General features: G+C 48.5%; 1 protein-coding gene across 4 annotated transcripts in view; it reads right to left on the minus strand.

Annotated features, from left to right (window-relative positions):
• The window catches only part of GSN (gelsolin), a 65,553-nt gene extending 53,035 nt beyond the window's left edge, over positions 1-12,518 (minus strand). For 2 of the 4 annotated variants that reach the window (XM_033237592.1, XM_033237590.1), the window contains exon 1: positions 12,176-12,310. The gene's annotated coding sequence lies outside the window, so the exon portion shown is untranslated. Of the gene's footprint in view, positions 1-12,175 lie in introns of all 4 variants that reach the window. The other 2 variants (XM_033237593.1, XM_033237595.1) reach the window with 2 other exon arrangements.
• Positions 12,519-15,541: the final 3,023 nt, after the last annotated feature.

Genomic DNA, 15,541 nt, shown 5'->3' on the forward strand with positions numbered 1-15,541 from the left:
GAATTCCAGTCAGCTATATTCAGAGGAAAGCTGAGCAAACTGGCTCCTGCCCACACTGGAAAATTTCTCTGCCTAACCCAGCTTCCCCAAGCCGAGGGGAAGGTCCAAGATCCCGAAGGTGACAGGGCCATGCAGGATCCTGGGATTAAGACACAAACAAGCCCTGTTCTCAGGCTGACAGTAAATGATCCAGACAGTCTTGATGACTTGTGCATTGTGACTAACACGGGATACAGCCACGGAAGTGGAGTCATGGTACCCAAAACCAGAGACATCAGAGGCAGACACTTATCTGGGCTGCAGGACCTGGTGCCCACTTCTGTGGGCCTTTCTCAAAGACAATGGCAGAAACTTCCTGGTTCCAAGGGACAGGCCAAAGCAGAGGTGGGTTTTGTTTTCCCGCAAATGACTAATGACCTCCCGCACCATGTCAACTCTGTGTGAGGATGAGCCTTTCGAATCCAGCTCCACTTCTTTCTACACACCCCAAATTGCACTCTCATCCTCAGATGCATATTGCAGTGCTGCATTTGTTCCCAAGCGCAACCTGCTCCTCCCCAACTGCACCTCATCTCAGCAAACAGCACTACCATCCACCATCCACCATCCACCATCCACCATCCATCCGGTGGACCAGTCCAGACACCAGGTTCTCACCCTCCTCAACACACCACCTCACCCCTTTGCTCTGTCACTCTCCCTTCCAATGTATCACCATGTCTTGCTAGTTCAACCCCTGACTGCCTCCAGAGTGTCCCCTCTTCTCTCCACCTCAACGCCAATATCTTGGTCCATAACCCCATCACCTCTCGCCTGCATGACTGCAGAACCTTCCTAACTGATCCTCCTGCATCCTCTCCCTCCTACTATGCATCCTCCTCAGAGCAAGCCCAGACCATGCCACTCCTCTGCCCAGACTCTACCATGGCTCCACTGTGGCCCCAGATGAAGTCCAAGATCCTTAACAAACCTCTCCACATTCTTCATGACCTGTCCCCTTCAACTCCTTCAGCCTCAGCCCTCATGGCTTCCTGTCTTCCACTATACCCCACCAGGCTCCAGCCAGATGCAACAGCACTCTGTTCCTGAGTCCTCCATGTAGTTTCTGCACAGCCCTCCACACCCACTAGTCTTCCCAGTCACACTCTACAGTAATAGTCTATTTGCAAGTCAGCCTCCCCAGTTGCTCCCATGTATCCCAGAGCCTGGCTTAGGGCTGGGACCACCGCAGCTCAAGATTTACCAAAGTAAGAAACTATGACTCCCATGCGTGCACACGTGTGTAACATACGTGCACATGCACACACACATTCGCAGAGCCGGCTAAGAGTGCAGATGCTGCCATCTATGGGCAAGAAAAGCATTACACCCTTCCTGAGATTCAGACACACCCCAGGAGCCTCTGAGATCTCAGACTCAGCAGGGTTTAGAATTAGCCTCAGCTAACTCCAAGTTGGTCTGTTTTCCATTTTGGACCTTAAGGCTGCAGCAGTTTAAAAACAAGGTCGGCAAAAACCACTGACTCTAGTCCACCACCCACACACTCCAGATGGAGCCATAAAGAGAAGGGTTGCGTTCCAGTACTCACAATCCCAGCCCGGGGCTCTCACTACGTGCCTGTTTGCTGAATCATATCTTAGGGCGTAGGAACAGAAGATGCCTTCCAAAAGTCTCAGCTGTGGAAAGGCCAGCCTTTGGGGAGAGAGCTAGCCCAGTGAAAGTGTGCAAGCCACCACAGAACCCCCTCTGTCTACGTGGCTAAAAGGGAGCTTTCTGCTCTGGAGGTGGGATCAGGGGAGGCTGGAGCAGAGCATTTTTCTCTCCTAAAGGACTGCTCCCAGTTCATTGGAAGGGCCTTCAGACCTGATGGGAGTAACATGATATCTGTCCATTAATGCCATAAGGGTCCGAATGGCCACCCCTAATAACAATAGTTATCATTTTCTATGCATCTTCCAAGCGTTAAACTCTGCAGGCATCATGTCTCATTGTCGCAATAACTCTACCAGGCAGCAATCTTTGTCCTCATTTTGCAAAGCTAGGACACAAGCTCAGAGAGGTGAAGTAATGTGCTCAGGGTCACACAGCTAAGATGTCTGGGCAGTTCCCACCAACGCAGGCTGCCTCCCCTACGTCTTAAACTCACTATATTTCAAAGCCGTAAGGCTAGGCCTCTTGCTCACTAGAAAAACAAACAAACAAACAAAAAACACGCAAATCTTTGGGTACTCTAGATCATGGGCCAGCAAAGTTTTTCTGTAAAAGGCCAGACCGTAAATATTTTAGGCTTCATAGGCTACACACCCTCTCTGTTGCATATTCTTCCTTGTTTGTTCGTTATTGTTGTTTTTTAACAACACTTTAAAACTATAAAACCATTCTTAGCTTAGAGGTATACAAAAACAGACTGGGGCCTCCGGAGGGCTGTAGTTTGCATCCATAAATACAAAGAGAATAATGTTTATAATCACAAATACAAAAATTTCTGGTGAAAAGGTTGATCAAATGCTAGCTGTATTTCTCCCCCTTCCAATGGCTTTCCACTGAGTCACTCTCTCTCCTAAAGAAGGACCCTACTTTGCTCCATAATTAAGCAGCAAAGTATTTCAAGGGCTGTTCAGATTCTAGAAACTCATAGCTGCAGATAAAATAGATAAGCCAGATATCGAAGACAAGACATTACAAGATCTGGGCTCCAGACTAGACCCTGTTACTGTGACTTGCTCTTCAGCCCTGAAACAAGGGACTTGCCTCTTAAGCCCCTTATCTCGTAAGTATTGATTCTACATGAATAATAGATTGATTTCAAATCTTACAACTGAAAATGTGATCCCTGGACCAGCGACATCAGCATCACTAGAAATGCAGAGCCTCAGGCCCCACCCAGACTTGTGGAACCAGAATCTGCATTTTAACAAAAGCCCCAGGTGATCTTAGAATGCTCTAGAACATATTTTCTGTCCATCTGAAACACAGTCCACAAAATCTTTGTTAGCAATGAGGAGAGAAAGGGTCTACAGACATCTTTCATGATGTCATGGTGTTAAGTCCCTGACCTAAACACGGACCAGTGACTTCATAAAGCACTCCACTCTAGGACTAATTGACAGACCAAGATCTACCACCGGATCTTAAAGTAAAACCTTAGCCAGGCAGAAAGTAGACCTAGGGAAACAGGAGAAGGTGCTATTCCCCATATTATGGAGTGCGGGGGGGAATAGGTTAGAGAAATGACTTACCCAAGACCACACAGCCAAAACAAACTAAGTGGGCATGACCACCACCAGGTTTCTTAATCTTCCTTAGTCAGGCCTTAGGTTTCATGAGAACTGAAATCATTTCGGTTTGGTAGAGCAGCAATCAGAGGGCTTGCTGTTGGCTTTGGGAAATTTACTTGCTCTCTCAGGGCACAAGTATCTGTAGCCATGAAGTGAGCGGGTAGAGCCAGGCGATTCCTAAGGCCCTGCCATACAAGTCACATTCTGGAAAGTTTTGAGATGACGAGGCAGTCAGGAGGGGTGCCCTATGCCAAGGGTCACCATAGTCACACCAAAGTCTCTGGGGGATGGGACCTCAGAGCCAAGTCCTTCAGTCCTTTGTGAGGAGGCTGAGGAGGGACCTGGTGTGGGCCCTAGTCATGCATCCCCTTGGGGCCACCTCAGCTGGTCACCACAGGCTGGCATGCATGCTAAGGATGTAGCCCATTTTACAGATGAGGAAAATACGTCCTCAAGAGGGACTAGGGCTTCTTACCAAAGCAAAGAATTTTTCCCTTCAGCTGACAACAGTGCAAGGGTATCCTGTATTCAGAAAACCTAACATGTGAACACACAGATGCGTGCAAATGGTTGATCTGGGAATAATCAGGCTCTTTATAAATAGCGCATTCTATTTTACCGACAGATTTGTTACAAAAAGGATTCATTCTGGGCTTTGATGGCGAAGCTCCCAGTGCAATGCCTCTCACACTTGAATTTGCACATGAATTCCATGGGGATCTTGTGAAAATCTGGATTTGGATTCAGTAGGCCCAAGGTGGGTAGGGTTGCCACATAAAACACGAGATGCCCAGTTAAATCTAAATGTCAGAAAGACATTAAGATGTCTTGGTATAATTATGCCCCAAACCCTCCTCGGCATACTCATGCTTAACTAGCATGCTGTTTGTTATTTGCTAAATAAGGCAACCCTAAAGGTGGAGCCTGAAATCCCACATTTCTGAAAAGCTCAAAGATGAAGCCTTAGTGCATTTAAATGCAATTTAAATCTATGAAAACTATGTTTATGCAACTATGAATTTTATGGTCTCTTTTTTAAGACCACTGAACAGGCTAGGCAGGCATCTCTCACCTTCTAAAAGAGCATAGAAAGAATTCTGGCTGCCACTGGAACTGGGAACTTGCCTTCCAAAAGAAACAGGTACTGTGGTGGGAGGGGCGGTGGAAGGGGGATGGGTACTGGCCAGCCCACAAAAGCCCATTTTACCTCCATTCTAAACAACACAGTTCCGCTGGACTACCACTTCCTGAACTGAAGCTTAGGACATCAAGAAATATGGCCGTTTCTTTTCTGAGTCCATGAAATGGGAAGGATCTGTCCCTACCTGCTTCCTTCCCAGGGCTCTTTGGAGTCAGATGAGATAATGCAAATTCCCAGCATCCACATGATTGCACTGGCCAAGCATCGTGTTAGATACTTTGTAGAATTCTGTGAAGTGAGTATTGAAGCCCTAACTGTATAGCTGAGAAAAATGAAACTCAGTGAGGTGATGTCCTCAAGGTCTTACGGCAAGTGCAAAACATAAACTGGAAGGAGAACCAAGTTCTCTCCGTTTCTTCGGCCTGGCAACCTAACTTGTTATGCTTTATTGCTGCTGAATTGTTCAAGTGTATTTGCCAAATGAATGAATGAAATGCAACATTTCAGGAAAATGGTCACTGTACTCTATAACAAGACAGCTGAGCTTTTTATAACCAGCTTCAGATGCTCCTAAAGAATGCTGCCACTCTCATGGATGGCTGGTAGGAATAAGGACTACTGTAACCCTTATGAGCAGAAATTTAGCATGACACAGATTCTTCGCTTGGCCAAACTTTAGCCAGGCTTCTGAACCTTCTCCTAGGCCCACCTGTGCACTTCCTTATAAAATCCAGTTTTAGCAAAAGAACCCTGCTAAGTCTGTTTAGCCAGAACTCCTCTTCCTTGATATCTGATCGGGCTCCTCATCCTCCACCATGCTCCCAGCGATGTTTGAATCACCCTGGTTTGTCTTCATCAATACTTTTGTTAGGTCGGTTTAGCAAGAATACCCCTTATTCCTGAGCTTCCTCTTAATAATTTTCCATCCGCTGACCCCCACCCTGCTCTGCAGCCAGCAATTCCCACTCACCCATGCTGTATTAGGAGTTGAGTCCAAACTCTCTCCCTCACTGTAGGACCCTGTTGCAGTGGTCCCTATACCCAAAGCGATGGTCCTGAATAAAGACTTCCTTGCTGTGTTTTAACAAGTATCACTGAATTTTTTTTAACAAGAAAAAGCTATAAAATGTGTCATTTTGACTCAGGAACTCCATTTCTAGGGCTCTTTTCTAGGAAATAATAAAAGAAGAACACACACAAAAATTATGCACTAGGTTGTTCACTGCAGTATTGTTTATAAACTGCCTAAATGTTTCATAATTGAGGATCATTAAGGGAACACGGTATATGCACACCAAAGATAGAATAATAGTAAGTGACGAAAACTCGGGTGGGCATTTATTTCCACTACAACAAAAAAAAGTAGGAGGCAAGTCCCTTGTTTCAGGGCTAAAGAGCCAGTGACAGTAACAGGGTCCGGCCTACAGCCCAGATCTTTTAATGTCTTATCTTTGGTATCTGACTTATCTGTCTATTTCATCCACAGCTATGAGTTTCTAGAATCTGAACAGCCCTTGAAATACTTTGCTGCTTAATTGTGAAGCAAAGTAGGGTCCTCTAGGAGACAGAGACTCAGTAGAAAGCCGTGGAAGGGAGAGAAATACAGCTAGCATTTGATAAACCTTTTCGCCAGAAGTTTTTATACTTGAGATTATAAACATTATTTTCTCTGTATCTATGGATACAAACTACAGCCCTGGGGAGCCCCAGTCTTGGTTCTTTGGGGTGATCTTGGGCAAATTCTGTCTCTCTGAGCCTTTTTGTTAATAAATAAAAAGCATTATTTCATTTTTTAATCCCCTGGACTATTGGAATAAAAGATTTAAATTAGAATAAACATTTATCTACTTAGGTATAGTATGCTTTTAAAACTTTTAAAAATTAAATTTAAAAAGAATCCTTAATAACATGAGAAAAATATTTATGATATAACGTCGAGAAAAAACAAAGTCAGAACAGAAAATTATAAATACATGATAACCACAATTGTGTGGGGGTAAAAAAGAAAATGCACTGAAAATATCAGGAAGGAAGGACACCCAGATGTTGGCAGTGATTTTCTCTAGTTAGTTATGAACACTTCTTTTTTTATATATACTTTTTTATTTTCTAAATTTTCTATCACAAGTGTAATAGAAATAATAAGGGGGGGGGGCAAAGGTCCTTGGAGGTAGGGAGAAAAAAGTACACATGCCACCCACACCATCAACCACACCCAAAAAGTTAACTAGTATTTACTTAGTATCCACCAAAACCCAGCCCAGCCACAGCCTCTGTCATAGGAAAACTAAGGGCCAAGGCCCACCCTGAAGGCTCACATATGTCAAATATATATACTTTGCTTGGCAAATAAGTCTGGCCCTGATGATATTCTTATTGAGGTTGGAAAATAACAGGACTGTTTGCTTAGCCAGTTCAGCAGAATAAAACGAATCCATTCCCACTGGTGTGACCCTTCACTGGAGTTCCCTGCGAGGCTCCACGGCTTAAAGCCTTTCTGGATCACTCTTGGGAAGAGTCGATTTCAGGGATACTTTATAGCCCGGAAGAAAACTGTTCTCATCCCTTAACCCAAGCACTGCATGCAAGAGGTGAAGAGGCACCCTGTGAGGCAGAGCAAGCAAGGGACAAGGGAGGAGCAGGAGGGCCCGGGAAGGAACCTGACAGGCCATGTGTGGCCCCTGGGGACCCCTGGGCAAGGGTGCTCTCGTCTCCAGGCCTGAGTTTCCTCACTGGTAAAATGGGTCACATAATGACAACCCCAGGACTACTGTGAGACTCAAAGAAGAGAATGTAAGTCCTTTTACTGTTCTGAGCCTCAGTTTCCTCATCTGTAAAATGGAGTCAATATCTCTCCCTCGTAGATCTGTTAAAAGATTAAAAAAGACAGTGAAAGCAAAAGGTGAACATACATAGTAAGTGTGTTACATATGGTGGCCATTATTATTGTTGCTTGTAGAGCAGGGAATGGGATATATAAACGGAATCCTAGACCTCAACTTTCTTGTCTGCAAAATGGGGCAATCAATTCAGTCTGAAAACATTAAATTCAAGAACAGTAGCTGAATCACCAGCTGTACCACTGCAGGCTCACTTTGTGTCTCAGACATGCTGAACCCAAGTTCACATGGGGAGCACAAAGCCCTCCAACTCAGAGGCCATCAGAGCTGGGAAGGCCGACATTATGCTGTCCACCCCACAGTGCAGAATAGACACTGGGGCCCAGAGAAAGGCATGCATTAGCCCAAGTCACCCAGCACTTTGTCACTGGCAAAGCCAGGACCCAAGTCCAGGCCTTCAGCTGCCCATCCTTGCCCACAACACCCACTGCTTTTCTCTGCCCTATTCTTTTTTTTTTTTTTTTTTTTTTTTGAGACAGAGTCTTGCTCTGTCGCCCAGGCTGGAGTGCTGTGGTCGGATCTCAGCTCACTGCAAGCTCCGCCTCCCGGGTTCACGCCATTCTCCTGCCTCAGCCTCCGGAGTAGCTGGGACTACAGGCGCCTGCCACCTCACCCGGCTAGTTTTTTCTATTTTTTTTTTTTAGTAGAGACGGGGTTTCACCGTGTTAGCCAGGATGGTCTCGATCTCCTGACCTCGTGATCCGCCCGTCTCGGCCTCCCAAAGTGCTGGGATTATAGGCTTGAGCCACCGCGCCCGGCCTTCTCTGCCCTATTCTTAAATTGCTGATGTGGTCCCAGGCAGGGCAGAGGAGAGTAGGCATATGGCAGGGGAGGGAGAGAGGGGAGGGGAAGCTGGCCAGCAGCAGGAACTGAGCCTGCCTGTGGTCTCCAGCTTCACAAACCACATCAGGCTGAAATATGACACATGCTCACTCATTTGAAAGCGAGGAGATATTTTTACTTAACATCCCCCGGCTGCCTAAACACTGGTCTCTTTTTTTCCCTTCCTCCCAAAAATGCATAACCCCTGGGACGTGCTTTTCTCTGCTTCTGCTGGCATTTTCTCAGGGAATAACCAAGGAGCAGGAGGGTGCCCATGTTTCCTGGCTTTGCCAGATAGATTTCCAGAATGTGGGCTCGACTGATGAAAAGCGGGGACCAGTCCTGGCTGGGCTCTCACCTCACCACATGACCTTGCTGGGCAAGTCCTGTGTCCTCTTGGAGCTTTGATTCCCTGAAATGGAGGGGAGACTGACCTACATTCGAGGGTCCTGTGGATGGCACAGGAAAGTATGAGTTTACAAACAGCCCTGGGAGGCCCCTCCAGACCTCTCTGCTGCAGGGCTGAGCTCTCCAAGCTCTGCACATCGACTCCCACCCCTCATAACAGCATAACAAACTCCCTTACCAGTTCTCCTAAAGCCAGGACTAGAAAGAATTTTCAAGAGAATGTTTAGTGCCGTCATTAAGAGCTATGGCTCTGTCGTCAGACCTCTGGAATCCTTGCACCATCACCCAATAGCCACACAACCCGGGGCATGTTATTCAGCCTAAGACTCAGTTTCCTCATCTGTAAAAGAGGATACTAGTATCTACCTCAGAGGAACTGCAAGGAATCAATAAAGTAATTAATATTCCAGTGTTTGGTATATTTAAAACATAGCTTTTTTTTTTCCTTTTCTTTGTTTGTTTTGAGACAGTCTTGCTCTGTCACCCAGGCTGGAGTGCAGTGGCGTGATTTCGGCTCACTGTAACCTCTGCCTCCAGGGTTTAAGCAATTCTTATACCTCAGCCTCCCAAATAGCTAGGATTACAGGCCCATCCCACCACGTCTGGCTAATTTTTGTAATTTTAGTAGAGACGAGGTTTCACCATGCTGACCAGGCTGGTCTCAAACTCCTGGCTTAAGCCATCCACCCAAATCGGCCTTCCAAAGTACTGGAATTACAGGTGTGAGCTACCATGCCCAGTTAAAAGATAGTTTTTTATTATTATCATGCAAACCAACATCTCTCCATTTTACAGATGAGGAAACTGAGGCTCAGAGAGATAGTATTTGCCCAAGATCACCCGAAGAACCAACACTGGGGGTCCATTTCCAAGTCAGTGCTTGTAACTTCTCTCACACCTGTGGTCTCTGATAAGCAAATACATACACTCAGAGACCGCAGAGATAGGATGTAAAAGTTTAATAAAAGAAAACCAGAGATCAATGTCTCAGCAAAGTACCATAGACCAAGCAGAAATCATCTCTATGACCCACGTCACAAATGACCCAAACTATTCACATGGAGTAGGGGAAAGTGGCCCACTGTCACTGGATGGCTAAGAGTGAAGGCATCTAATCAACGTGTTTGGCAGAAGCGCACACACACCATTGTTAACAGTGGCGACCTCTGAGGAAAGAGGAGGGCTTGGCGGGATAAAGATTTATGTTTGAATCTTTAACAATATTTTTTGTTTGTTTTAAAACTCATGAAAAATAAAAAAAAAATTACAATGCTGAATACCTTAGCAGCCTTATCCAGTAGGTATAGCCTGTTGTCTGCTTTTAGATGAAATTTATAGCAGGTTCTGAAACCTTCAGCTGGGCTTCCAGAATCTGCTGCTCTGACCCATCCCAGTGGCCACTTCTCTAGTTCAGACCTGCATTCTACTTCACTTGAATCATGCAACAGCCTCCTCAGGGCCTTCCTGCCTCTAGATCAGCCTGGTCCAATGCATCCCCTACATCGGCCATTCAGAATAATGAGTTTTTAAAAATCACTGCTCTGTCAAAACCCTTTCTCAGTTCTTCATTGCCTTCAGGATGAAGTCCAAACCTTTAGCTTATAATCTAGCTCCATTTTCATTTAGAGTCTCAACTCCCGCCACCCCGCCCTTCTCCCATCCTCCACTCTAGCCACTTGGATGGCTCAGAAAACCTCAGTGCCTTTGCACAAGTGGTTCCTGCTTCTCAGAATGTCTTTTCCTCCAACTCCTGTTTCTCCTGGTAAATGATTACTCATTCTGAGGTCTGGCTCACCCAAACAAAATTAGTCACTCCGCTTGCAGGCTGAAGTCACTCTTAATATGGCACGAAAGTGTCAACCACTATAGATGACAAGCATCTTGAGGACAGAGAGCTCTGTCCTCTTCCGAGGTTGTTGGGCCCCTCGCAGGGCAAAGCACAGAACACAGGCCCAGAGAAGGGCTGAAAGGAGGGAGGAGGGGAGGAAGGAAATGCCATGCAGGGCAAACTGCAGCCACCCCTCCTCGGAGCAGCCTGTTTCCAGGCTCATGTTAGTCCCTAATAAAAGGACTATGGAAAATTCTGGAGTAAACTTCCCTTCCCTGATTCACACAGAAACCTTCTTTGCTGCTGTGTAACTCACCGAATGCCAACCCAAGCTCCCCTGGCTGTTTACAATTTCCCTGACATTTCTAAATAGCAAGCCCCAGAAAGAAAAATGGAGTTTCAAAGGAGCTGAAAGCCAACCGTTCCCACCCCCATCCTTCCTCCTCTGTTTCCAAGCCTCTCTCCCTTAACAGCCCCAGGAAACACCAACCAGCATCCGCAAGTGTGTATGTATGGGGGGATGGGGAATGCTTGTCCCTTTAGTGAACGGAACACCCAAGAAGGAGGCTAAAGTCCCTCCCAGCAAGGAATCCGCAAAGGGCAGACTGGAATTGGGTCCCAACCCTAACCTGCCTCACTGTGTGACAACTAGCCCATCATAAACTCTCTGGGTCCTTGACTTTTCTTAACTGTGAAATGGGGATGGAGTAAGATTCTAGCAAGCTATGGTCACTGTAAAGGGCAGAGCAGTGAGAGGTCCTGGTGCCCTGGTCAGAAATGTGGTCCTGGGAGAACAGGACACACAGGATAAAGTCTTTGAAAAGTCCCCAAAGGTCAAACAAAAGCGAGAGGCACCTCCCCAGAGGCCCCGCCTTCCACCAAGTCCAATTACCCTCAGGACAGCCTAGAATGAGTTCTGGGTGTTTTAAAAGCCCCTTCCATGCTCTGAGGAGGGTGTGAGGACAGGATAAAGCGGCAGATGTCTGGGCAGAGAAGGAGCTAGGAAGAAAGCCAATGTCTCCTGCTCATCCAAACCCCCAGCCTCCAGCCTTCCAAGGACTGGCTCTTCTCCCCGGGCACTGCCCAGACCAGCCAACCTGCACTGGACCAGAGGGAGTTGCTGTTATTTAGGTTTTGGGGGCCTGGACCCCAGAAGACATGGGGGATCAGGGAGAAGGGGTTCCAATCACTGTCTTCAACTCCGAAAGAAGCTTCCGTGTGAGTCAGGGAAGGGAACACTGCAGGGCCGGGGAGGAGCCAGCACCTACAGGTAGCAGGCGCCCGAAGGTTTCAGACAGTACAAGGAAGAACTTTCTAATAGTCCTCAGAAAGAGGAAGGAGCCGGAGAGGAAAGCAAGCACAGGTATTGTCCAGGAGGCAAGGGTCCTCTGAGTGGACTCCCCAGCAGAGTCACCGCCCAGACCGTAGCTGGTGGCCCCCTGCATGCCCGGCTCAGACACCCGAGGCGCGGGAGTGACCCCGGGCCAGTCCCCCATCCCGGGGGCGGGGTCGAGGTTATTAGCTCAGGTGCTAGCAGCACAGTGGAATCACGGGGTGGAGGCCTGGCCCCTCTCCTCTCCTGCTCCAGCGTCTCCCCATTCCCCTGCTCCCATCCACACTCTTTGGTCCCCTGGAAGACTGGAAAAGTGAGCGCGGAAGCCCTTTTCCAGCGATGCCCCCGCGGCCGGGCCGAGCTCCAGGCGCCGGCGAGACATGATCGGGAAGGAAGGGAGAGGAAGGGCTCAAATCAGCCCGGGACCCCCAGACTCCCGGGGCCGGGGCTGCGCGCCTCCCCTACCTGCTGCTGCGGCGCTGGAGACGGCGGCTGCTGGGTCCAGCTGTGCTCAGCTGGTTCCGGGCGGCGGGGCTGGGGCGTTGCGGTGCGCGCGGCCGGGGTGGGCAGGGCGCGGGCGGGAGCCGCCCTCGGGGCGGGGCGGGGCGGCCCGCCCGCCGGGTGGGGGAGGAGCGCCAGGCCCTCCCGTCGGCTGCAGGGCGGGTGGCTCTAAGTTCGCCTTCATCCAGGGCGACCCCTCGCTTCACCTCGCAGAAAGGCACGAAGCCCTCTGCTTTCCCCTGGAGGAAACTGAGGCCCAGAGCACGGAGGGGAGATCTGAAGAGGCCTAGGGTCGGGGAGGAGACCCAGGGCAGCTCCTGAGCTGGCCTGGGGCCAAAGAGCTCAGATGGGGCGGGCAGGCGAGCAATGCTCAACTAGCCCCAGCGGAGGCCGATTTCAGCCCCGGAGAGGACGGCCTTCAGGAGGCAAAGCCCTCGGAGAGTGACATAGGCTGCACGCAAAGCAGGGGAGATTCCTTTCCACGGAAGGGAGTAAAGAGGAAGAGCGATTCCCAGCTCATTCCGAATGAAGTAACGAAAGTGCCAAGTGCATCCCTGGTCCTTAATTAAAGTGGACCATTAAGCAGGCGCCGTGGAGTCAGAAGGGTCTGGTTTGGAACCCCGGACATCGACTAATCCTGTAACTTTGGGCAAGCGAGCTCACATACCTAAGTCTCCGATTCCTCTTTTGTCAAATGGGCATCCTGGATTGCCTCTTCATGGGGCGATTGAGAAGACTCAGTGAGAAAAAGACCCTCAGCACAATGACAAGGCACTGTGGCTTCTGCATAAACGGATGTTCTTATTCGTGTCATAGCAGATATTATTTGAGGAGATTGAGGAAGTCCACACTGGGCAGAAAGATGAGTTGAAGGTCACTTTTAAACAAATGTAATACTTTGTTGATCTCAACAGCATCTCGTATGCATTTGAGACGATACCCGTTTATAATGTGGCAAGGCATAGGAGGGCCTCCCAACAGTCCTGGTGCACATGTGGGTTCCCAGGGCTCTTGGAGTTGCTGCCTGACTCCAATTTGGAAGGATTCACACACAACAGGAGACTGCACCATATGACAGAGATGTCCATTCCCAGCCTGGGTGCTGGCAGCAGCCTCAGCCAGGGTAAAGCTCCATCTTAACACAAGGTGAAATGTACTAGAGTCTGTAATTGCCAGGTGCTGGGGATCAGAGCAGAAAAGGCTGTTGTTTAGCACAGAAGCCAAGAGCACAGCGCTCACTCCCTGGTTTTTCTATTGAATAGCAGCCAGGGAAGCCACAGGACCTGGGGAGTCTCGCCCTGGCTCTTCCTCCTGCCACTCTTTCTTTGTTCAGCACCAGTAAATACAAGAACCATTTCTTGAATGCCTCATGCCCTGCTCTGGGCTTCCCACGTATTACCGACTTTCAGTCTCACCTCCCTACCTGGCCTCCCAAGGGGGGCATTGCCATGTGTATTTTTCAGATGAGCAGGCCAAGCCCACAGAAAGGGTTAAGTACTCTCTGGAGGTCACACTACTGATACTGTGCAGTCTGCTGTTCTATGCCTGAGTCGTTGGCCCTCCCTTCTTTGCTCAATGTCTTATGTCACACTCTACCACCTTTCTTGGCTTGGGAAATTCTGCCGAGTTCCACTTTCTCTGAGAATAGAAGCAAGGTATCCACCCCCCAGGGAGGCTCACACCGTCTCTGCTACATTCTGCTTTCTCCAGAGGCTGCCTGGGGCCCAGTGCAAGGCTGCAGGGGAGAAAAGAAAAACACAGGCTTATTTGACTCTGGACTCTTTGATTACAAGCCCCGGCATACACATGCCCTGGAATTATCTAACATATCATTTCCAGCCCCAGTAACTACTCTCAGACAAAGGGAGGTGGAACTCTGAATCCGTGTCCCCATAGAACTGGAGAATTCCACATCACGATGGAGGAAACATTGGAGAACGTCTGATCCAACTCCTCCCGTCAGAGATGGGGAAACTGAGGCCAAGAAAGCAGAAGGGTTCACATTCTAAGCTGGATCTAAGGTTCCACATTCTAAGTTTGATCAGATGCCTACCCATAACCCTGTAATTGCTCTATTTGGTGGCTGGAGAGGAACATGGGAACAGGGCATCACCAGGAATCATTAAAAATGATAATGAAGATTGGCTCACGCCTGTAATTCCAGCACTTTGGGAGGCTGAGGCGGGCGGATCACAAGGTCAGGAGATTGAGACCACGGTGAAACCCCGTCTCTACTAAAAATACAAAAAATTAGCCGGGTGCATTGGCGGGCGCCTGTAGTCCCAGCTACTAGGGAGGCTGAGGCAGGAGAATGGCGTGAACCCAGGAGGCGGAGCTTGCAGTGAGCCGAGATCGCGCCACTGCACTCCAGCCTGGTGGACAGAGTGAGACTCCGTCTCAAAAAAAAAAAAAAAAAAAGATAATGAAGATAATGATGATGATTGATTGATTGATGATGATTGTGATGATGATAACCAATACTTACATGGGAGTGCCCTTCTAGGAACACTTCTAGAAATCTCCTGGTGCTTTGCTTTATGCCTCAACATATGTATTTTATAGCTGGCAGGATATATCAAGTCTGCCTTTATTTATTTATTTTTGTTTGTTTGTTTGTTTGTTTGTTTTTTGGTTTTTGGTTTTTTTTGAGGCGGAGTCTCGCTCTGTCGCCCAGGCTGGAGTGCAGTGGTGCAATCTCGGCTCATTGCAAGCTCCGCCTCCTGGGTTCACGCCATTCTCCTGCCTCAGCCTCCTGAGTAGCTGGGATTACAGGCGCCCGCCACCATGCCCGGCTAATTTTTTGTATTTTTAATACAGACAGGGTTTCACCGTGTTAGCTAGGATGGTCTCGATCTCCTGACCTCATGATCCGCCCGCCTCGGCCTCCCAAAGTGCTGGGATTACAGGCATGAGCCACCGCGCCTGGCCCAAGTCTGCCTTTCATGGATGCCTAGAAGTCGTCTTGGTATCCTGTCTTCATTCCTTTCTAGATACCTCTTTGTACTTCTCCCCCCATTGGATCTAGGGACTGGTAAGGCCTGTTTGTCCTGGATCCTCACCTCAGAGTGAATGTCTTGCTGATAAGGATCTCCTCTGATGGAAGAACTTTGGTATCTTCTTTTGCCAGAAGACCATCTCCTTCCCAGAGTGAGGCTGGGGAGAAATGAAGGCCACACACAGGCCAGGCATTAGACAATTTGGGGGTGCCTGCTCCCTCCTCTGAGAATGCCTCTTCCCAGCCAATGGATGGCCCTCACTTGCACCCAGGTTTGTACCATAACCTTCCCCCGCAACACAGTTGACAGTATGAGGAGTGGACGGCAGGACAAA

This window comes from Trachypithecus francoisi, unplaced genomic scaffold, assembly GCF_009764315.1.
Source record: "Trachypithecus francoisi isolate TF-2019V2 unplaced genomic scaffold, Tfra_2.0 Lachesis_group16, whole genome shotgun sequence".
In the NCBI taxonomy this organism is placed as follows: Eukaryota; Metazoa; Chordata; class Mammalia; order Primates; family Cercopithecidae; genus Trachypithecus; species Trachypithecus francoisi.